The sequence below is a fragment of the Rhinolophus sinicus genome, chromosome 6 (genome assembly GCF_057876585.1).
Source record: "Rhinolophus sinicus isolate RSI-liver-muscle chromosome 6, RSI-T2T, whole genome shotgun sequence".
In the NCBI taxonomy this organism is placed as follows: Eukaryota; Metazoa; Chordata; class Mammalia; order Chiroptera; family Rhinolophidae; genus Rhinolophus; species Rhinolophus sinicus.
Window position 1 is genome coordinate 45,096,292 of NC_142506.1, and position 21,280 is coordinate 45,117,571.

A 21,280-nucleotide genomic window follows, 5' to 3' on the forward strand; every position below is an offset into this window, starting at 1 on the left:
AAGAGTGAAGAGATCTGCACAAATACAAAAGGGATGCTATTCTTTCTGCGCATTTAGTTTTTGTTTTGGAAAATAGTGATTTTCATAAAACTTGTTATTTATAATAAAATGCAAAGGGCTTGTTGCCACTTTAAATTCATAGTTTTAAACTTCTCGGTTTTAATTCTAATATCATAAATATCAGCAGAGAAAAGCCACGCAATCCAAAGCACTTTGGGACCTTTGATGGTTTTGAGGAGTTTCCAGGGGCCTCAGCCCACCGCTGAGACCTGCTGCTCTGGGGTCTGTTCTGGCACTGACCCCTGTGAAACTGCATCAGCTTTTAGCAACAATGGCCAATGTCGGCGTCAGTGTCAGGGAAGCAGAGCTGACTATGCACGAGAAGCTCCACTACACTTTACACGTTACTTGCAAACTCACAAGCACCTTAAGAAATCGCCCCTTTCTGCACCCTTGGAAGAGGAGACTGGCACTCTAAGGGACAAGTCACTTGCCCAAAGTGAATTGTCAAGTGTGGAGACAGAGCCCCAGAAAGCAGTTTCCAGGCTCTCGGCCTCACGTGGAAAGCTGCTGGCTCAGGTAGTAAATGGCCATCAACTGTGATTAGATGGCCATCAGCTGTGGCTAGTTGGCCGTCAGCTGTAACCAGTGAGCCATTGGCCACTAATATAACTGCTGTGGCTACGCTAGCAGCAAAATGGGGGCTAGCAAGAAGATGGTGGCTGAGCTAGCAAGCGCGGCTTGCAGAGAGGTGGATGCTGCCAGCGAGAATATAGTGACATGACTCCCCTACTTATGGCTCCGTGGGTGTTCCTTTTTGGCCTCACCATGTCCTGCGTTCTTATGTGGGGAGCGGGAGCAGAGACTCTGCAGGCCGCCCTGCATGACTCCCCGCACTACATCAAGTCACACCAAGGAGGGTGTGAGCTCCAGTCAGCTCCTAAGATCATGCTCTTCCGATTTCATTTTCTAAAACAGTGATTACGAGAATTTCTGCAAACTACTTAGGAGTGAGGTGCCCTGGGGCCCACACGGCCGCCTGACATCACACGGACGCCAAACGCCCCGTGAGCAGTGCCCAGCCTGGGTGCAGCGCCGTCCCCGCGGCTTCTCCGCTTCCCAACACACAGACCCCATGGAGTGGGGGGCCCCAGACAGCCCGGTTACACCTGATGTCCCTGCACATGTGAACTCTGCCCTTTCCACTTTGAACAGGATCAGTTACAGGGTCACCCACCAAGAAAGCTGTCATTGCCTTGGCTCTGGAAACTCACCTTTTCCAATCTTTCTCAACTTTTATGAAGCACTGACACAGCTGATGACGAGTTACTATAATTAGTCCCCCCATTGCAGCTGAATTTAAGATTATGTGCAGGGGTAAGGGAGGGGAAAGAAATTCTCATTGACATAACTCGTGCAGGCAAGAAAGCTGATTCTAAGCTTAAAAATCTAAAGCATAGTATGGCAAGCTCCTCAAAAAATTAAACACGGCATTACCACCGGACCCAGCAATTCCACTTCTGGTGCAAACCCACAGAACTGAAAGGGCTTGAACAGATATCTGTACACCCGTGTTCAAGGCAGCATATTCACAACAGCCAAAAGGCAGAAACAAGCCAAGTATCCATCACCAGATGAATGAATAAACAAACTGTGGTCCATCCATACAAGGGAATATTATTGAGCCTTAAAAAGGGACGGCATTCTGACACCTGCTCCCACCTGATGCTGAGTGAAATCAGCCAGACACAAATGACACATCCCACTTATACGAGGTCCCTAGAGTAGTCATCTGCCTACAGACAGAAAGTACCAGGGGCTGGGAGAGGAACAGGGAGCTAGCGTCTCACGAGGAGGAAGTCTCTGCTCGGGAAGATGAAAACGCTCCGAGTGGAGGATGGCGTGAGTGCTTAACGCCACTGAACTGCACACTTAGAAATGGGGAAAATGGTAAAATTTTGTTATGTATATTTTAGCATAATAAAAAGAAAACACCAAAGTATTTATTAAAAAGACTTCCCAACATAAAGTAATTAGAAAAGGATATATTATTGGACACCGTATGTCATGGTTTCAGTCTTCATTAGCTTATTATGTACAGCCAAACGCCCAGCCGCTCAGCAAACGCCCGGCCGCTCAGCAAACGCCCGGCCGCTCAGCAAATGCTTACTGACCACCAGGTGAGTTCTCAGCTCCTGGGCTGGGAACTGCTGATAAAAAAAGGGGGACAGACAGCCTCTGCCATGGAGCAGGGACACTAGCGACCTGGACACTGTACTGGAGACCCCGAAAAACAACCTGGGCTGGCCCACACAGGACACACAGCGGCACCACAAACAATCAATGTTCCCTGCAAGCAAAGCACAACTTAAAAAAAAAAAAAAATAAAATAAAAAAATAAAAAAAATCAAATCTTCTAAAGTATCAATGTTTTCCAAAGTTTTAGAAACCCATTTTTTTCGTCTAAAGTGGCGTTCTGGTTTCTGCTTTTTTTGATGCTCATACATTATAAAACCCTCAACTTTGATTTACAAAAGACGCCTTTAAAAGTCCTACTGAGAGCAGTCTGCTTGGTGAGAGGTGGTTCTCTGCTCCAGCAGGCACGTCCCATGACGCTGTAATTCCCTCGCACAATGAGTCGGGCTCTGCAGCAGGCACTTTTCCTTCCTCTGACACAGCAAACATCCTGTAAACAATGAATGCCCCCCTCTTTGCACCGCCTGCTTTGTTTACTGACAGGAAAGGAAACCACAAATCCTCCAAGTGGCATCGAGGACTTGAGTTTGCTTCACTTCCTGCCAAGCAGGTGGTTTATATGAGGAACTGGCTATTGTCTTTTGCCTGGTTCTGGCTGCAGAGAAGAAGCCAGAGGGAGCTTTGGGCAGACCAAGGTCTTCCTGCCAGAGGGAAGGGAAGGGAGGAGGAGAGGGGAAGGTGCGCCCTGCCCTGCCCTGAGGAGAGGGGCTGCCTCCCACTCCAATAGGAAGCTGCCAGAAACCTAGATTTGCAGGAGACAGAGCTCTGGCCCTTGTTCCTACCAGCAGGTCCCTCAGCTGTTTTCCCAGTGCAAGGAGTTCTGAGAAAGTGAAGGCAAATATTTTCTTCCCACTGAGAAGAATAAAAATATTCCACCCAGCTCAAAATCACTGTTTCTCCCTCGACTGTTAGGACAGGCTTGCTAGTACAGTGGTACCTCGGTTTTCGGACGTCTCAGAACTCGAACGGTCTTCCAGAACAGATTACGTTAGAAAACCGAGGTACCACTGTATTCAGGGAAAGCCAGCACCTGGGCAAAGCTAATTTTTGTTTTGTTCTTGATTTAAAAAAAGAAAATTCCTTTCAAAATACTGAGCTCTCTGCGAGGGGCAGAGTGGTAAGTGCTGATTTCTGCCCTTGCGCCTGTGAACTCTGGCAGCGTGCACAGGGGTCCCTGCCTGTTGCCCCCATCGGCTCTGGGCCAGCAGGCCGGCCACGGCCCCTTCCCCAGGTGTGCGGACCAGCCGGAACCCCAACCCAGACCTCGGCCCTCCGGAAGTACAGCACACACGTGGGGGGCTGGGGGAATATGGGATCAGTGCCAGTCACCCCCAGAGTCTGGGCTTGCGGGGACTTCTCTACGGGCCTTTCACGTCCAGTTCAAGGCTGCACATCCAGCACTAAGCACCGTGCTCTGACTTACAAAACACCTGATAGCTGTCTTCTTTAAAGAAAAAAAGGGAAGGACAGAGGGAAGGGGGAGTGGAGGGAAAGAAGGAAAGGAAAAAAGACCGGCTGCCCGTGGAGACTTAAAAGCCACTGAGAAGCACACGAGACCAGTCATTTCCAAATAGGCATTTCTACAGGACATGCTGAATCCTATGAAATCACAGTATTCTGCCCCTGTTTACGTGAAAAACAGGAACTGCACGTGATTCTACCTAATACCTGATCCTCCGCAGTGAGCGCACCTATTCAGGCCTGTCTCTAGCACAGACCACGTATGTGGGTCCCCTGTCCCCTGGAGCCTCCCCCATCTCTCTTGTGCCCAAATAGCCAAAGGCCACATGAATGACCCACCAACGCCCCCAACTCAATGTGCAGAAAACAGACTCCCCATCCTTCCAAACAACCGCCTCCTCACCACCTTCTGTGTCCGCTGACAGCTGCCTCCCCTCTCTGGCCAGGAGCCCTGGCAGGGGGTCTGCCCGGCACACCTTCTTCTGGGCCCCGCCCTCAATGTAATGCTGGCCACTCGTTCAAGGACTGCACAGAACCATGGCAAAGCTTCTACACCTTCTCGGGGTGCTACTGGGGTCTTGGGAGACACGTTTGGTTTCCACTGAGGGTGTTAAGCTGGGAGGATGTGAGGCGCTGGCTGCCGGCTTGCAAACACGGGGGAAGGGCTGTCATGAGGTCCAGAGAGAGGAGACCCCAGGACGTCTGAGCCCCGGACGCAGCCATGGGCAAAGCATGCTCTTCCCAGACACCCCGCTTACGTGAGCAGGACCTTTCCTCTTCTTCTGCAGGTAGTTTAAGTTGGGGTTCTATCACTCATCACCCACATTCCCGAGGAACACACCTATTCCAACGTGCACCGTGCACAACTTCAATCTCTAGCCTTCAAATCGTTCCGTAAAGTGGCCTGAGTACCTTTTCCCTGAATCAGTCTGCAATAAGTGCCCTTTCCCAAATAAATATGTCCTGAAGTCTTCCACCTGTGTCCCTTGTATCAGGATGGCCCGATCACCCAAAATATCACCATCCCTCAGAGACTAAGACAAAAGCTCCCACCCACACAAAACTTTCTCCGACATTTCTAGGGGAAAAAGTTTTAAAGAAAAACCTCTGTGACAGTGTCACTTCCCTCCGCTGCTCCCAGAGAACACTGCTTGTATCTTTGGCTCCCACATGTTCAGTCAGTCTCACACGTGATTTATTAGCGAATCACTGCCATCACTTGTGAGTTCCTCATGAGCAGAAGCCTCAGGAACGACAGATAATCAATAAATCGGTGGTGAAACGAATACCCAGGCACAGGCCAGCTCCCTGGACTCAAAAACATTTGCTGACGATGACGTCACAATTAACTCAAAGTCTTTATCCCTTTGCATACATTTATTACATTAACTTTTTAGGAGTAAATAACTAAATTACCATGACTACTGGGATGGCCTTGATGTGGTTTGGGAAATGTCTGGCCTCTTCCAGTCTTGCCCATAAGTCAGATCTATCAGGCAGATTCTTGGGAACCGCACACCTGCTAGATGAAAGCTAAAGGCTGTAACTCCTGCACAATGGCCACCAAGCCCGAACTTCGGCCCAGGCAGCCCCCGGCAGTCCCTCAGCTCCTGCCCGGCCAGTCTTGCTCACACCCCCGAGAGGCGTTTCTGACTTGCTCAGGTAGAGGGTGGAGCAGCAAGAAGCCATGACGTTATTTGGTGAGCACCCCTGTCCGCTACGCAGTGGGGAAAGCGTGATGAGTAATGACAGAATTAATATGGGAGCCAGGAGCCTTTGTCCCGCGGACAGATGTGCCCACCCAGGAAGGAAAAGGACGTTGGACTTCGAATGCCTGCTGGTCCCCATTCTCCCATCAGCAGCAGCTTTGTCATCTGCATGTAGCCCAGCAAAACATTACAAATAAGGAAGTAGCGTCTCTTCACGTGGTCACTTATGTCTGTTAGCTTAAGAGTGAAACACCCATCCACCCGTAGGAGCACCCAGGACCAAATGGGGCACCCACAGAGAGCCGTGCGTGAACTCCTGCTCTCTGTACAGGCTGGACAAAGTTCTGTGGTAATGGTGTTACAATGGTGCCATTTTAAAACTGGGAGATCCTCTATTATATGCCTAAAATAGTATTTATTAAATTATGATGAAAGGAAAGAATAAAACACGTTTGTGAAATTTGTGTGGATTCTCTAATGGAAGAGAAAGTACTAATAGCAATCCTAATAGACTAAGAAAGTCTAAATTCTGACTAATGACTACACGTGTCCGTAAAAGGCAAAACTGCCCCAGCTAATAACTTAGCTAGTAGCGCTGTCTCTGTTTTCTGACATTGAAAGGGACAGAACCCATTATGAGATGAGTTTCTGGAATCATACTTAAATACCACTTACACAAACTACAAGATGAAAAATCCATGATGAGTTGGGCAAACCAGACAGGAGAAAAATGAGAAAGGGAAAATAAATTGGTATAGATTTTTCTATTACAGGCTTGACCACAACTAGAAGAAGAAATAAATCAGACAGTGCAAAGTCATCTAATCAGTATGCTGTCACATCTGGGGGAAGAGGAAAGCATCCAGCTGACATCTATCAAATATTTAGCAAGTAGTACGGGTCTATTTCATTTAAACCCCATTACTTCACTTTGTTCAGATTTTATACAATTATGCATCTGCTCACCTGAGATGTAGATCTTTAATTCATGTACATAAAAGTAGAAAATGCAAAGCTAACTTCTGTAACTAATACACAATTTGGGGAAAAAATACAATGAAACCATTTCCAATGTAATAAAAGAGAGTAACCTTTAACCATCCATCTCAGCTATCTGCTGTATTCCAGAAAACTTCTATGTTTTCTCAGTACCCACGTATTAGGCCATTAGATGACAGCTCTATAAAAGTAGTCAGTAAAGTCTACTTTTCTAGAGTCTAATGCTTATTTTCTAGCTGAGACCTTTTATCCCCCCCAGTAAAAGAAGATAGTTTACAACGTCATCTGTGGACGAGAACAGTCTGGGTCTTATTACACAAACACAGATGAAGAGGTACAGTTTCTGTCTAAGTAAGTGGGAGAAAGGAGACAGGCCAAAGGTTAGGAATGTTGCATAAGCGAAAACTGATCAAAGAAGAATCTTCTTCTCTAATATCCGCTCCCTTCCTTCCTGTCTCTCTCACCTTCCAAACTTTTCCACAGTCCACAGGAGCCAGCCGCTGACGCCTGAAGCTCTTGCACACATCAGAGGTGAAGCAGTACGACAAGGAAACAATGAAAAAGCAAAGGAGGAAGAAAGTCAGGGCCTGAGATTGCAGGCAGGCTCCTGGAGTCTGGAAGATGCCTTCTCCACAACAAGGTCTCCTTAATCGTAATAACCCAACGAGGGGAACAGCAGAGGGAAGACACGCTAAGAGAGCTGATACAGAACATGCAAATCGTGTTCCAAACAGCGGGAAGCAAGAATGCAGGTTTGGTAATAACACAGCCACTGACTTGCGAACGCTCCATAAATGCTTGCTGAATTGAAGGAAACATTTCACAGGTTGAAGTGAGAAAAAAGTGATGAGCAAGGCTGGAAAAGGTGGCACCTCTAATCTATAAAAATAATAACAGTAATAAAAAGAAAACTCTGTAGGGAGTGGGGCTGGGATGCTATTTCAAAACAAAAGGCCAACAGAAGAGAAGATAATATTTACTTAGCTCGGCCTCATCAGCTAATCCAGGAAAATCCCACATGAAAGCAAAGCCGGTCAGTCCTCCTGGGGCCTGTTTGCTGCCACAGGGTGACAGGGCAGGGATGTGGGTTCACGACAGCCCTGACCACACCGTCCTTTGATCATTCTCGTTATCACAGTAAAGTCAGTGAAAAAGAAAGTCGCCAGGTCCACATCTTCAGGAGCCGACGTCCAATAATATGTTTATTAATATTTTATCAGACATTTTCATTTTATCTAGACAAGTCCATCAACTCCACAATGCTTTCACGACTGGGGATTTCTAACGGAAAGAGCAGGGGAAGGACACCCGGCCGCGTCTCAGAGCCTCTGAAAACTTACTCCAACCTGCGAATTCTAAATTCCCAAGCAGAGCCTCTCATGTCATCTCGCAAAGTCAGAAATTGAAGAGAAAACGAAAATGGGGCAGAGTATCGACTCATGAGTAACCAGCTATCCTGAATAACTTAAACTGGTAATAAACTACAAAACAAAAAACACAAAGGCAGCGGTTCTAACCCATAAAAGTATAAATGAGTCCTCACTATCCCCAAGATAAATTTGAGAAAGAACAAAGAAACATGTTGACAGAAATGACAAGGTCTTCTTGGCACAAAAGTCTTTCTCTTCTGGAAACTCCCAGGGAGAACATACTTTTGACACTTTACACATTGAGCACGAAATAAACTGCTAACCAACCACCTAGTCACCGCACAAAAACATGGGGACACGGGAGTGAATGACACTTGCGCACGAGGAGAAGAGTCAGTTTCCTAACAGACTCGATGCCCGTCCTTTATATGCGGGGTACATCCCCCAAGCGGGGAAAGCGCTGGTCGGCTTTTTAAGTAAAATCAGCAAAGGGTACAGTTATCGCTGCTGGAATGGTTCTGCCCTGCTGGTGACGGGGACCCTGAGGGAACAGAACACAGACCCACAGGGCCAGGGTAACTGAGGAAGATTATGGAATCACAGGACAGGAGGGATGAAAGAGGCTGTGCGACTACATGCCACAGCTTCAGTACTTTATAACACAAGGACAAAAATGTACCTTGATAAATCCAATTTTTAAAAATCCACTAAAAGTATAATATAAGCCCATTACTCTCAATTGAATTCTTCAAACTGCGACTTGTATTTCCTGAGTAATGTGCCAGGCACAGACTTAGCTGTTCGGGAGCATGAGGTGACATCCCCAGGGGAAGTGTCACTCACCGGTCACTCTCTTCCACATCTTACCTGCCCACCCCCCTCCCCCCCACCCAGCGCAATGTCTGGGGTCCATTTCTGTAACACACAAATGTAGCTTCTGCTTCATTTGGCACCTTTCCCAATGGTTCTCAAAAATGAGAACCATGGATCCCTGGGGTGCCTCAGGCCAATGGCTTTCACAGAAATCGTACAGCATTGTTTGCCTGTTTCACGGCATCAGTGGTGCAAAAGTGTCCTTAACGCAAAGCAAGGCAGTGGCACCAAACTGCACTAGTAGTGGCGTGGCACGACTGCAGGCAAACATAAACAAATGCATAAAAAGATGGTGACACTTAATGTCCTTGTTGAGAAGTACAAACACTGAATGTTATCACATCTCTACCCCTGCGTGCACACGTTTTAACATTCTGGGTGAAGGAAAGGGGAGCACACAGAGGAGTCCTACTGCTCAAGCTGATGCTGTCACCAGAATAAGCGTCCGAGACACAGCTGGGAGGTGGCAGAGCCACTCCGTCATGAAGCTCCACCTTTGACTGGAAAGCACAGGACACAAACTGCAGTCATTCAGACATGGCTCTCTATTTGGTAGGCATATCATGGGCAAAACAGGCCTGTTTTCATGGAAAACAACTGATTAAATAATAAGAGCCAAGCTGTTTTGCAACAATTAGACTTTTTGAAAACTCATATATCCACATCTACTGTGGAGATAACAACTTCCTTATATAGAAAGACTTCTCTAACTGGTGATACAATTTTATTTTTTTATATATATTGCAAACTGAAATGTATCAACAGTTGGGAGGTCCTCCGTATGACCAATGTGTGATATCCAAAATCATACATGGAACAGAGTTTTAAAAGTTCAGGGATGTGGTTTCAGAACCTACATTTCAACCAACATTTAAAAAACACCACTTGTTTAGTGTACAATCAAAGAAAATCCACAATTATCTACAAAGAAATCACCCCCCCCCTTCCAACTCCATTCCAGTGTGAGGCTGGCTTCTCCTTCCACATGGCGATGACATCACATCGGAAGGACTTCAGACGCCAAGGTTACGACCCCGCTGTCTATTACACCAGATGTTTGCAAAAATTATAAAACACACTGTCAATAAGATTTCTTTTGCTTTGAAAAATGGTCACTTTTCATAGAAATGGTACTTAGGTTAACATGTAGTAGGTTTATTATTTTTAAGTTACGAATGATATTTTTAATCTCTTGGGTTTTATTTCTGATATGGTAAATAGCCATAGCTATACTCCACATAAACAAAAGCTCTTGAGTCCTCACTAATTTTTAAGAGTGTAAATAAAGTCCCGAGACAAACATTTGAGAATTACAATCTTAAAGGAACATTTAGATGGCAACTCCCACAAAACATCAAATGTGAGAAAGACAGCAGGTGAGCTAAAATTTCTAAATCATCAAATGACAATGCGAAAAGCAGCCCCATTTTAATTCATCAAGCCAAATACACATTTATTATGGCTTCTCTTTAGGGATAAACAGCTGAAGTATTTAAACATTTGGGTCTCCATTAATCTATAAATTTCCCAAAGCACTAGTCTTGGGTGACACTACAGTAACACCATATGAAAATTTACCCAATTAGCTCACTGATACGTGCATATTCTCCCAAATTCACTGCAGTCTTTTGCCACCACTGGCTGACAGACTTCTCACTGAATTATTGATTTTTTTGCCAATTCATTACCATAGTAAGATTCAGTTGGGCTTATCTCTGCAGAATTTTTTTTTCCAGTCTCACTTTTTTGTACCCTTTAGAATCTGTTGGGAAATCAAAATAACTGGGAAGCTAAGGCTGAGATACTGAATTCTAAAAATTTCCTTGGCCCAGCTTACAAATAACCCAGTTGTCAGACACTACAAAGGGCAAAGACCTATTTTCCACTAGATTCCAGACACTGACGCTTTCCACTTAGATCTTCCTTTAATTCTCTGTCAGTACCACAACTTTACTAGATGAATCTTAGAATAAATCCGTTGGACTGAACCCAGTTGCAGACTGGTAAGCACACGCAAGTGTGTGCTCCCATGCATAAAGTGACATGCTTGAGGTATAGGAACAATCTTAGAAATCTCATTATCAATAGGAAAGCGCATGAATCTAAGAGGAGGAAAAACAGTTTCTAATTCCTGAAACAACACTTGCACAGCTATACGGGAGCTCCTGCAGCAGGACACAACCCAGCTACTCCAGGATTAAGACCCCACACACAGCACAACAGGAAGCCCATCCCAGCTCCAGCACAGGGCCTGTGCAGGCCACCTGGCTGTCCCCACAATTAGGGATGCTGGCCCCGCCCCTGGCTTGGAATTGCATTTCTCCCCGCCCCTTCCCCACGAAATCCTTAAACACCTATAGGGAGACAGTGGGGCAGGGCACCTGGCCCGATCTCCCCACCCCCATACTCTGCCACCTCTATCAAGGGGTTCTACCAGGCCGGCTACTCAAAACAAGACTCTACCTACAGAATACCCACAATGACTCTCCTTGATTTCTCTAAAATGTTGCCAATTTGAGCAATGGGAGCAATGGGAGCAATTTGAGCAATAAGGCTCAACTTACTTTTGTGCACAATTTCGGTCGGGAGAAAGTAAACAAATTAAGCCAAAGTTTAAAAGCTGGAGAAAGAAATTGAACTCAGTGAAAGGGTCAGCATGAACAAGATCGCTGGAGAAAGACAGACATTTTGAGCTCATACACATTGTTTTCTGGAAGAGGGAAGTATGGAGGAAACAAGTCAGTGGACTTGCTGCCAGAAGCTCACTCAAACCCGGGCCTACCTGCTTCCTGCAGGCCACGCGGCTTACAGAAGCAGAGCGCCGGTGCAGCCCACAGCAGTCCTCACACACACCCCTGCCTTCTTCCTCTATCTGCGCAGACAAACACAGAAAAGATGGTCCCGCAATGCAAAAGGATCAGCTCCTCCAAGCAACAGTGGCCAAAGTCACAACATCAAACAGTGACATCATTAACAGGCCCCAGGCAAAGGAACCTGGGTGGAGAAGGAACCCTTTAAAGAGAGAACTGAAATCCATCCACTTGCAACAGACAATACAAACAGGAAGGACTAGGGGTGTGACACTCCCGCAGTGCAGTTCAGAACAAAGGGGATGAAACCCCCAACAAGTTTAAGATCTGCTGGAGGCCAAGCTACAAGTTCACGCCGAGCTGCGGGTGTGTTTTCGGGAAGACGGCAGGGCTTGTCTGGTTGCTGCCTGAGGGACCGGACCCCCCAGCGCCCTGTGTGACGGCATTAGCCCAAACGGGAACCAGGAGGAAACAGTCAAGAGTATTTGAATGGAAAGACTTAGCGACACGAAAATGAGTGACTGCCTAGTACAAAAATATTTCACATGTGATTCTCTACTTCCTTGACCAAACTGGAAAATAATTCCAGTTTGGAATCTGTTGATATTTCAGGGAGGAAGGTTAAAAAAGAAGAGTACAGAAATTTTCCACACTGCTCAGCGGGGGGCTGCAGTGAGTCCTGTACCGTGTGGACTAACTGGCCCAGGGCTGCCGGCCACTCGGCCTCCTCCAGCTGCGGGCTCCTCGCGGGCTGGGCGCTGCGTGCAGAGCAGCAGCCCTGGGGGGGGGGGGGGGGGGGCTGGGTGGCGGCTGGAGCTCAGAGCTCCCCCTGGACCAGACAGGACAGCACGGAGCACCGCCCCGCTGAGAAGGCCCCCCAGGCCAGCTGCCCCCCCCCCTGAGGGCACAGGTGTGCGCTGGGTCCAGCTGCGCCTTCAGGCGGAGACTGGCTTAACCTTTAACCCAGAACTGCTTGACTGTCTAGCACCTCTGCCTCTTGTCTCGCTTTTGTCCGTCTTTTGGCTCCTGGAGCAGTTTACCCAACATGGCTTTCTCTAAGCTTTACAGTCTCAGAGACCACAATTGTGAGGCCACAACAAGGTACAGTCTAAGAAAGTCAAACAGGGATGGTCCCTTATGGAAATGAGGGGGGAAGGCTTTGGCGCCCTGGTGCCAAAACCCTCCCCACCTAGCGGCCAGTGAAGAAAGGCTATTTCTACTTAAACAGTTGACAGGATGGAACTGCAAATCCAACTGACCCTCCCTGGAGAGGGCCTAAAGTCCTTTCTCAAGTTTTAATTTTTAATTTACTAGGACATGTTAAGAAATACACATACAGTTGAAATGGCAACAGCCTGGGCCTCTAGCACCACCTGCCACAAAAGGCCACACCCAAGGGTGTTTTCCTAGGGACTGTCCTTTGGATTCAATGACCTGGGCCCTGTCTTTTCTTTCCCACTAATCAGTGCTCAAAAGGGGCTACCAGAATCAGGAAGAAAGAAGGCTGGGTCATCTATTTCCACTAATTTACTACTGAAAATAAACCACCAGAGAAAGGGGAAAAAAAAAAAAGAATGTAGAATTATCAGTTCTTAGCGCCCCCCACACACACACACTTAGTCTGATAGCAAGAGCAATATTTAGCACAGACATTTGCAGACACTTACTGTCTGAATTAAAACGGGAAGCTGCATAGATAGAAGTCACTGAATAATTGGCACTGACAACAATCTTACTCTAGCTGCCAGATACAGTCACCTTCACTCCATCTCAGGAGGTAAACATGTCTCAACTGTTACAGCTGAATGGGGCCACCTGCCAGTTGGTTTTTAAAGGTTTTTCATTTTGGGATAGGATAGTGGCCACCTAAAATGTTCACACCTAAAAAATAATAGTCATATTCTATTATAAATTAAGACTGATGAATCAAAGTACTTCTGGCTTAGATGTGAAAATAAAACAAAAGTTGATTTATCATGTGTCTATAGGCCACTGGCCCTAAAGCTTTTTTTTTTTTGAAAACTAAAAAAAACCCTGAGTCATCAAAGAAAAGAATGTTCATTGTTAACCAAAAACTTGGTCAACTGATAAGTTTCCTGGAATTAAAAAAAAAAAAAAAAGCAAAGCAATTCTTCCAGAACCTTTCCTTAAAGAACCTCAGAAAACTAGCAGCAATACTAATTTCATCATATAAAATAAAAATGAGCACTAATATTTCAAACTTCAGTTTACACTTTTCCATATATTCACAGAAAAAGAAAAAAAGAGTGAAACTACCTTTCTCTCCTTAAATCCTACATTTCATGCTTTTCTGTTGTACAACTAGAAAAATGGAAGAGGGGGGCAAATTAGTTGTAAGCAAGCAAGAAAATCAGGTCCTTTAACTCATAACCTCAAGGGATTCTCAGTTTTAACAGCAGCCCAACCGCGGGGCTGGACATCTGCAGGTGAACCCAGATTACCCAGGACCCACAGACACCAGCTGACGAGTGGCTCTGAAGACGCATCTTTTCAGGGCTGCATAAAGTATTACATCGTGTATCGCACACTTAAAGACAAAAACAACACGTTTAAGAAAAACGAGATCTTTTCTCTGATCTTCTCAATGAAACACTCCTCTCCCCCACAAAGACACCTTTAAGACGTTAAATTATCTGGTCAAACGCCTACCTTACAGTCAAGACATGTTGCTTTGCTCCATAGGCGTCCTAATGACGGGCCATGTTTCCTGAGTCCTTGCTGTGGCCGGGGACAGATGCCGAGGCAGGGGGCCAGCCCTGCCAGGCCCCCAGCCCCCTCAGGCCCCCGCTGCATGCTTTCAGCCTGTGGACTAACACCAACCCACTTTTGAGACAGTCCTGAACACCAGCTGGATATTAACCTGGGGAGTTCCTTTCAAGGCCTGACCTAGCGACCACATTACATTAAAAATGTAACTCTGGAGAATAAGGAATTCTGAAATGACTTAGAAAACATTTACTGTCTCTAGGGCGCTATTCATAGAATGACTGATTATAGTTTTGCTAAAATGATTAGAGAAATGTTACAAATGATCTGTACAACGTTGCTAGGCATCTTGAAAGTTAGCAAAGCAACAAGAGTTTTCCAACAATCCAACAAGTTGTCAAAATAAAATGAAAAGATCGAAATTCTCAGCAACACAGAGAATAAAATAAAGTTATCCCATTTAAAAAAAAAAATCCTCAAATGAAATAAGCAATATTCATGGAGCTGGAATGATGGTCTTTAGAAAAACTGCCTCTCAGCAAGCACAGAGCTGGAGCCCCCCCGCCCCCCCGAAGGGGGTTATTCTCTGTGGACAGTGGATGCACCAAGGGCAGGACCCTGCCTGGCCCGTCTGCGGGTCTGGATGGCCAATGTTAAGCGCGGGCCCCATAGCCCTGCTTGGCTGCTTCCCTGACCTCCTGGCCGAGGGTCAGACCTCTGACCCTGTAGTGATCCAGCCCCCTCTGCTTCCCAAATCCCCCTCCCCTCCAGTCTGTCAATGACCTCACCCCACCACACCCACAAGAGCAGCTTCCAGAACAGGACACCCACTACTCTAGTTCACTGATAACGTAAGAGCGGAACCAAAGGAAAGTGTGGGTAGGGTAGCAAAGTGGCTAAGCGGGGAAGGGGGCTGTGCGGAGAGAGGGGGAGTAAAAATGAGCTGCTGGTGCTGAGAGCAAAACACGGGAGAAGCTGATGTGGGGTGGGGGTGCTGGTGTGGAAGCCGAGGCATAGGGGAGGGGCTCACACCTGGAGAACAGGGCTGGGTCTGCACCCTCACCTCCTGCCCGGCTCCTCATCACACAGTCCACGAGCTCTGTCTGCAGTGACAGGGCCCATATACCTTTTGTTCCTGAAAGTTCATCTTCAAGCTCTTCCTGGGAGAAACACCTGGGACCAGCACTAAAAGGGGCCAAGTTCAATTCTTCCTTCCCAGCCTCCTTCTAACTGGCTCTTTAAGGGTTTAGGAAAATCAACAGGCTCCAGGGTTCTCACTAAAGTTTCTCCATATCCCAGGACCCTAAATGGCTGAGTCTCCTAAGTCTAAAAGGCTCTTTCTTAGATCTAGTCAGAATCTCCCCTGAAATTCTCTAATGCCATTTCGCTTTTATAAAAAATTCAAGTCCCCAAAATCATGAAGAGTGGCAATAAACCAGATGCTCAGAGAGCAGGGGCAGTGCTCCCGGCCCCCACAGGGGGTCCACAGACGGTGAGGCCCTCCTCGGAAACAGGCGGTGGGTGTCAGGCTAGACTACACGTCAGAATCACCTGAAGAGCTCTGGGAAGTCCAGGTCGCATCCATTCCAATGAAACCAGACTCTCCGCGGTGCAGCCCCAGCATCTGTGGTTTTCCAAATGTCCCCACCCCCCAAAGGGCCACCAAGTTTGCGAAGACACAAAAGAAACATTAGTGAAGAACAGGCCGGCCAGCGGCGGCGGGAGGGTTCCCACCGGGCACTCCCTGCCCTCTCCATGCATCACCGAACTCCCAACCTGTCAGCTGCCCTTTCACTCGGCACAAAGCCATCCTGCTGGTGGGCGGCAGTGAGGGTCAAGCTGGGTCTCAGTGACCTTCCTGCCATCCTCCCTTCCATTCAGACAAAGCACACTCACCCCACCTTGTTTAATTTCTAGCCCAAAGAGCACAAAGCCCTGGGGCAATGAAAAAGGCCTTATTCTAATAAACTGATTCAAAAAATTAAACGCTGAAAGACAAAAGGGTCTGGGTCCCTAATGACAACTGAAGACGTAGCACAAAGTTTCAACCTGCAACAACCTCCTTCCACCACAGTGAAGGGAACCAGGACCAAGGACGGGCGAAGGTCAGAAGCACAGCCCTCTCTGTGCTCAGCTGTCACTGCTGCCACTGAGATCCTGCCTCTTTTCAGCTGTCACCTCCCTCACAAAGGACCGAAGGCCGGGGTCTGGATACTTTCTCTCCGCACACTAATCTCGTCCCATCCTGCTCAGACTGGGCTAGGGCTGCAAAGTCATCTATTGTGTTCGCTGCACAATAGCGGTTTTCAGAACCCTGACTTCCACATAAACTGTCGAAATTAACTTTTCAGTGGGGGAGGGACTCCGTTTAGACTTATATGTATCTGCAGAATAGAGTCTGCGCAGCAAAAGGCCATTTTCTTCCAATCAATAAGCTCTTAAAAAACAAAGAAAACAAAAAAGGAAAACCTGACTTTTAGAGACTTGTGAAATTTGAGCTTTATTCCTTTAACATTTTCAAAGGAAAAGTCCTGGATTCATTATGAACAAACGGAATCGTTTAGAGGATCAAATGGGCCCACAAACACCAGCAAACCTAATGTTAACTGAACAAACATCCATGCTGTCTTCCAGGACGGCTAGCAGTTACCTGGAAAGTTCCATGGATGGGAAAGAGGTGAGTGACCTCCCTCGCCATTTTCAAAAGTGCTCCATTCACTGAGGCTGCCGTCCGAGAGCTACGTCATAACGAGAAGTTCAGAGCAGGTTTTCAGCTGCGCGGGGTGCGGGTGGTGGCTGGGCACAGAGGAAGGGCAGGAGAAAGACAAGAACGGTCTTCCTCAAAAGCAAGCCGGGTCCCTGCAAGTCGTCAGGCTGGTCTGGCCGAGGCTCTGACTCGCTGCAGGCACCCCCGGCACGTGCTCTCAGGCTCACCCACTGCCCCTGCACGGATGAAAAAGCACTGCACTAAGGGGGCTTCCAACACTCACGGGGCCCAGGGATCTGGCCCCCAGGCTTCCCACACGGGAAACCAACTCCGGGCTCACACTGCCGTTGGTTCATATGTTGCTAAAAGGTACCCCAAGTGAGAGCTCAGTCAAAGCACAAGCAACGCAGGACCCTAACACCGTCCTCTGGGCCCTGGCTGTGCTTATGCTAATACGAAACCTTTAGACTTGGTCCCAGAAAAAGAAACGATGAAGACATTTCTTATTTAATCTGTTTTGGATCAACCAGTATATTCTGAAGTATCAGTGTTCGCAGGAGAAAGGGTAGGGCCCTCACTGCTGGAATTCAAACACAGTGTATCTATTTGGAGAGGCAACAGCTTATGGGTTTTGATGTTAACACAATCACTAAAGGGAACAGAGTTCTTGAGAAGCCAGTTGCCCCTGAGAAGGGCTGCTTCCTGTCTTCCGGGAGGGGCTCCATTCCTTAACTCCAGGATCCCTTCACTCCTGAGGAGGTGGAGGGACTGACCTGATGAGACCACCATCCTCCAGCCTGGCCCTGACCCTGACCCTGACCCTGACCCTGTGTTAGGAGGACCTTTGGTTTTCACCACAAGCTGAGCCTTCCATTCAGCCTCCATCGATAATAAAAGAATACTTTCGTGTACACTTTTACTTCGTTTATAGTTTCCAACTCTGTCAAAGCTTGGCAAGGAAAAGCAGGTACTACTTACTGGCACCCAGGAGTCTGACATCCGTGAATGGGAGGCAATATCAATTACACCTCGAGAAAGGACACAGCAACCTAACATTCTTGGGTTTGTGAATGCAGCTAAAATTAAAATATGGCATCTCTTACCTCCCCCATTAGAACATCTGAATTTGTACCACGGTTGGTTTGTCTGAAAGTTGGCTAATAAAATATATTAGAAATGCTTGCAATTTAAAAGAGATACTCACACCCTCATTCATTCCACAAGAATGTGCTGACTGCCTATTATGTCTAGGAACTGTGCTAGAAACGGAGGCCCTACAATGGTAAGAGTCACCTGGTCTCTGCCCCCAAAACGCGTGGCCTGGGAGGGCAGAGAGGTGATTCCACAGAGAGGCAGAGTGAGCTGGGATGCGTGCCTCGTGTAGACGCAGATGCTGGGGGAACACAGGGCTGAGGCCAGAACGTGTGTGTGGGGGGGGAGGGCCAGGAAAGTGTTCTCAGCTGGTGACTGAGCTGAGAACTGAAGGGTCAGAGTAGGCCAAGGAGGCACCAGAGGGGAGGAGAGCATGGGTCGGCGGCAGCCCCAGAAGGACCCAGGATGACGGGTCTGGGTGGCGGGTGCCAAGCTGATAACAGCCCCGATGGTGGCGCTTAGAGGCCTAGACTTCAACCTAAAGAAGTGACAAGATTTAATCTGGCAGTCAGACGAGTCACTCGGGCCACTGCGGTGGTGATCCAGGCACGGGAGGCTGCCTTTGGCCATGCAGCGACAGCAGCGGAAACTTCAGGAATCTCAGAAGGACAATCAGAACCCCAAACGTGAGTTCCTTTGGGGCAGGCATCTGAAAGAGCGCTTTGGTAAATAAACTCCTCACTACACATCTGGCTCTGCATAAAGATCTTTCCGTGTCCGTTCTCTTGAAGAGTTACCTGCCCATGGGCCACAGACAGTTCCAAAACTGATAGCTTGCCGAAACTGCACCTTCAGCCTCGGCCCGGCCGGGAGCACCTCACGTTCACTACCTGGCTCTCAAGGACAAACCTGCTCTGCTTGGCCACTGTTCCTTCAAAACCCAGCTCGTGCACAACTCAAAGACACCTGCTGTCCTTTGGTTCATGCAGAAGGCATGAGAAACATCATACAGACCTACAGCAGAGACTGGCCGGCAGGCGGAGCTGGACCACGGCACGCATTCTCAGATGCAGCTCGGCCCGGAACGCTCCCTGGCCTCGTGGGGCAAAGGCAGCCCGAGATGCCCCCTTCTCTGTCCAGAAGCCGGCCCTGAGGACGTGACACCGCCCCCTAGTAAAAGACTTCCAAACCCAAGGATTTTTAACCTGTTCATTTAATCTACTTCAACAACTGCTGATGGAGCAATTTTCCTGCTGACATGAAATCTATTAGATCCAATACCACCACGTCCCTCAGCCAGTAATGAGTGGCCACCGGCTAAACGACACCTAGTCACATGCTGTAAAACCTGGGACTGAACAGCACGGGGCTGGGGTATGAATTCGGGTCAGACACTTTCTTTAACATAAACGACAGACTGGGGGGTGGTCACCTGGAACACAGCAGCTGCGGCCACGTGGCCCCTCCTGCCGAGGCCGGTGGTAGCTCAGGGGGGCACACAGTGGGCCGACCCAGTGGCTGCTTCCTGACACCTTGCGCCCCCCCACCCTCCCCAACTAACACACACTTGGCAGGAGCATTCAGGACAGCAGGATCCTGACAGCTTTCCAGCAAAGCTCTGCCAGTAAGAATTCTGGCCAAAGGCAAATTTTTACCTGTTACAGGAAGTTGCATCACCTTCTATACACGATCAGATCAGAATGTGTAACAGATCCTGGGGAACCACACAACCCATGGTGTGCACCCCTGTGCCCACCCCGAGTGCCTTACCAGCAAGAGGCAGCTGTGACGGCTTCTGAGAGCTTAGCAAAGGTGTTGCTCCCTGGAGTACAGCTGCCCCCCCTGAGACTGGAGACCACCCTCCCGGGCCCCCTGCTGCAGCTCTGAGCAGAGCACATACCACAGATTTGGGCAAGGGCTGGGCGTCCCGCCGAGGTGACTGCAGTCAGCCAGGTGCAGCAGGAGGAAGCCACAGCACAAGCAGAGTGGCTCTGCAGAAGGCACCTCTCAAAAGGACTTGACGAGCCACTCGCTAATCTCACATCTACCTCGGCTTCTCCTGTCCAAGGCAGGCAGCACCTTCCAGAATGCGTGTGACTCAGATTTACCAGATGAAAACTTTAGCAACTAATGTGCTACGATTAGAAAGCAAATGCTTGTGCCTACGTGGGGCTCTGGACGGAATCGGGGGCAATAATCCACACCGAAGCTTACTGCCTACCCAAGGGGCACCCTTGGCCCTGCTGGGGTCCTGGAATTAAGACCGTGGGCTCTGCTGGACACTTGCCAAGGATGCTGAAGGACTTGGGGCTCAGCTCTGGAAGGAGCGATACACAGGACACCCACCTTTGGTTTCCAATGCAGGGGCAGTGCTGGTGACAGTTACAAAGAAACCCCGTTTCTTTGCATATCTGTGCTGTGCTGTATTAAGCAGGTCAGCGAGCACATTCAGAAAACAAAAATTCTCAAATCAGCTTTTTTCCCCCCTAGTTCCCCTCCCTAATGAGTTAGGGCCAAAATAAACACTCCCTTTTATTTCCAATCAGGAATTTCTAACTTATTTTGGGTAAGCCAATCTCCCATGGGCAAGACTGAGTCATCGGGGCAAACACCTTACTCTGTGAATTGGGAGCTGAGTGTACAGGGGTGAGAGAAGCAGGTCCAAGGATGGCCGAGAACCAACCCTGTGCTAGCTGAGGCTGGGCCTGAGGGTGTCTGTTTATATAATTTCCTAAAGAGATGCCAACCTAAATTAAAGACACGCCTGCTGGGTGACACAACGCGGCCCATCTCTGAGCGAGCTGTGAAGTCAGCAGAAGGCTGACGTTCAGCTCCACATCACAACATTCCAGAGCAGAGCAGGAGGTCACGGTCACCCCGGGAGAAAAGGGGAGCCTCAGGACACATAGGCCACAGCCACTGTGCGAAGGCGGCCATCATTGGTGTCCCAGAAAACTGGTTACATAATGCACGATAAAATCATACAGGCTTCTCTCTATAAACAGATACTGTTTCTCAGGACAAAAATATTTCCACTCCTCCCCAAGGCATAACATAAACAACCTGCTTCCTGTGGCCAGCGATGCCCAGGGCAAACCGACAGGGGAGGAGGAGGTTTCAGCAGCATCCTCACTGCACCTCGAAGGGAGGCGCCCCTCTGGGGAGGCCTGCGGCGTTCCAACTGGCTAACAGCCAGGCCCTGGGACAGGGGGTGAGGGCCACACGGGTACAGGGGGTGAGGGCCACACGGGGACAGGGGGTGAGGGCCACACGGGG

The 21,280-nt window shown here is 48.3% G+C and overlaps 1 protein-coding gene across 3 annotated transcripts in view; it reads right to left on the reverse strand.

The window, feature by feature from the left end:
• SIPA1L2 (signal induced proliferation associated 1 like 2) overlaps positions 1 to 21,280 on the reverse strand; it is a 202,634-nt gene that overhangs the window by 159,646 nt on the left and 21,708 nt on the right. The window lies entirely within an intron of this gene.